The sequence below is a fragment of the Lathyrus oleraceus genome, chromosome 3, assembly GCF_024323335.1.
Source record: "Lathyrus oleraceus cultivar Zhongwan6 chromosome 3, CAAS_Psat_ZW6_1.0, whole genome shotgun sequence".
Classification (NCBI taxonomy): domain Eukaryota; kingdom Viridiplantae; phylum Streptophyta; class Magnoliopsida; order Fabales; family Fabaceae; genus Lathyrus; species Lathyrus oleraceus.
The window spans coordinates 300,403,029-300,406,218 of record NC_066581.1 but is presented as its reverse complement, the minus strand read 5'-3'; positions in this window follow the sequence as shown (position 1 = coordinate 300,406,218).

Below are 3,190 nucleotides of genomic sequence, written 5' to 3'. Positions count from 1 at the left end.
GGGTAAATTACGCAATGGGAAGGTGTTAGGCACCCATCACGTCCTAGGTACTCCTAGGGAGCCCTTTTCACACTTGTTGCATAAGAAATGTTTATTTGTTTTGACATATTGTGCAAACATGAATGGGATGAGGAGAAAAGAATATGCAATTTTATTATTTTTGTGTTTGAACGGATGAACCCGTTGCCTACGTACCTTCCATCAAAGGTAAGGATCAAAACGCCGTAGTTCGGCTAAAAGATTTCTAAAAATTAGTGAGTTCATTTTAAAACACAAGCATTAAGGCTTTTCATTACCAATGGGAGAAAACTCAACCTGAATCAACAATCCACCATGCGAGGACGGCTTCAACATACTAGTGAGGGGGTAACCCTATAATAAGTATGGAAGACTTACAATCAACTCACTAAGGATAAGGTAAGATTTACATCAACCGCTATGGTAATTGAAACCTAAGGCTAATGCATGAAAACATATTAACAGTGGGCGAAGCCACAAAAATTAAATGGGTGAAGTTAATTGGTTATGAGTATTCACAAAATATGGTCAAGGTATGATTAAGATTGATTCAAAGAAGTGTTATGAAAAGTGAAGTTTGAAAAGTCAAGGACTTAGGGTCCAGGTTTCTAACTTGAAAAGACATGAAGATGTTTGCACAACAAGTCAAAGTTTTTTGAATTAACAATGTGAAAAGGTTTAGGACAAAGAGGGTATGGACAATGGAATGTAAAACTTCTTAGAAAGGTTCACCTCTTGAGATCATATAGAAGATGATTCAAGTGTGTCCTTAGGAATAGGCAACAAAGCAAGCAAATAAAAGGCAAGGTGATACCGGATGCCATCAATGGTCTTATACCAATCTCACAAACAAAAGCGGATACCGGATACCAATAAATGGGTTTACACCAATCTCCTAAGGTAAAACAAAACAATGATACCGGAAGCCAATCAATGGTCTTACTCCAATCTCACAAAGCTAAAGCGGATATCGGATACCAATAAATGGATTTACACCAATCTCCTAAGGTAAAACAAAACTTGGATGTCAGATGCCAATTTATCTGGGCTTATACCAACCTCTAAAGGATGATCATAGGAATACAAATGCCAACAACATGGACTTATAATTGCATCCTCACACACAACGAACAAACAAGCACCAAGTAATGGACATGAGTGACCAAGTGAAATGGTCTTACACTCTGTCCCTTCCAAATCCTAGGAACAATGGCCAAAGAACATGGTCTTACAATTGTCCTCAATGGGTAAACTCAAACAAACCACAAGATATGCAATGATGATCATGCAATAATGAGCAATCAACGATGATAAGTGCACAAAGGCAAGCAAGCAAACATGTACAAATGCAACAAGCAATCAATCAAACAAAGTCATTTAGCACCCATTATAACCAAACAATTAGGCTCAATCAAAGGGTTAGACTTAAAAGTCAACTGGAATAGGGTAAATGGTGCTCTTAACCTTGACATTGAGAGCCAAGGTGAAGCAGATGAAAGGATATGAGGGGTGTGCCTCATCACTCTTATCCCTGGTCAGGGAGAGCATTGAATATCAGAAGGTGTGGGAGTTCAGAAAGATGGAACTCTCTCCACAAGTTAGACTCGATAGATCTTGGGTTTTTACTCACTATGCATCAACACATGTGGTGTGAGCAAGGTGAGTGACTCACAGAATAGTAGGAGATAGGCTACATATCTCTTCTATCTACCAATTGCCTCATATGAGGTCTTTTCCTGCTTGGGGACAAAGTTAAACAATCACAAACATTGCCTCTTAAGGAGGACTTCAGATAGGTGCCTGGCTAAGTAACAAGCCAGGTCTTCCAGACTACATGGAGACAAGAGAGTCTACCTCAATGCTTAAGAAAAGCAAAGCAATAGCAAGTTCTCAAAGGAACTAAAGCGACTATGGTACCTGAAATCAATCAAATATAATCAGTATTCAAGTCACAAAGTCAAAAACAGACAGCATAAGAACCAACAGTCAACACAATCAACCACATGTGCAAAGCACAAACTCAAAGCAAATGAGTTAGCATCCTACAAAACAAACCAAGTTAGTTCATAATAATCAAATAAACCAAACTCAATCAACTTGAATTAATCTTCTTAAAGCAATTGCTTCTTTAACCTGAAAAACAACTCAAATGTGAGAAGTGAGACCACTAGGACAAGCCTAGGGTCAAAAGGAGGTGAAAAATTCAAAACAGCAAGTGAAAATTTATCAAAATTAATATTTATCAAACAAGAATAGAATCCAATTGGTCTCACATCAAAACTATGCACCAAATCCATTTCATAAGCTAAACATGTCAAACTATGCATTTTGGAATCACATTGGAGCAAACGGAATGATCACAATCAAACCAATACCAAAATAGCTCAATAAATTCCCATAAAATTCAAGCTTAAACAAAACATATTCAATGAGTAACATACCAAATTGCATGCTATTTGGACCAGAGGAAGTATGGAAATTAAATTCATGAAGTCATAGTATGCAAGAACAAACTCTAACAAGGCCACAAATCATGTATCAACTTGAGGCAAGTGTAAAACAGAAATGGCATAAGATAAATGAACCACACCAAAGCCAAAATGAAGTTAAACATGTTAAGAATCAATCCACAAAGTTTCAGCTTCATATGATAAGACATGAGAATTTCACAAGTCATGTAAGTTGAACACTCCACAAAAGTTCAAAAAATGACTAAACAGCAAAGAAAGTCCCAATCAAATAGGAAATGAATCTAAAAAAAATATACAAAAAATCATGCTCAAACTAGACATACAGAAGTAATCACATGAAAAAAGCTAGAGCAATTGGCATAGCACAAGTATGGAAACAAAATTCAAGAAATTGGACAAAACCTAGTGTGACATACATTGTCACACTCATGAAGATCACATCATATCTCTCAATCCAGAAATGAAAAATTAGCAAACCATATACCAAAATCACTAGGAATGAGTCTAGATCATGCATATGAAATTTCAAGCATTTTGGAGCAAGCATCAAGATTTCATGAATGAAATGGCAAAACATAGGCAAAAAGCATACATGAACAAAGATATTAGACCAAAATAAAAACCAGCCGTGCACAACTTGTGTTATCATGCCTATAAAAAACTAGATGAAAAATGGAGATGGATGCAAAAATCCCCACACA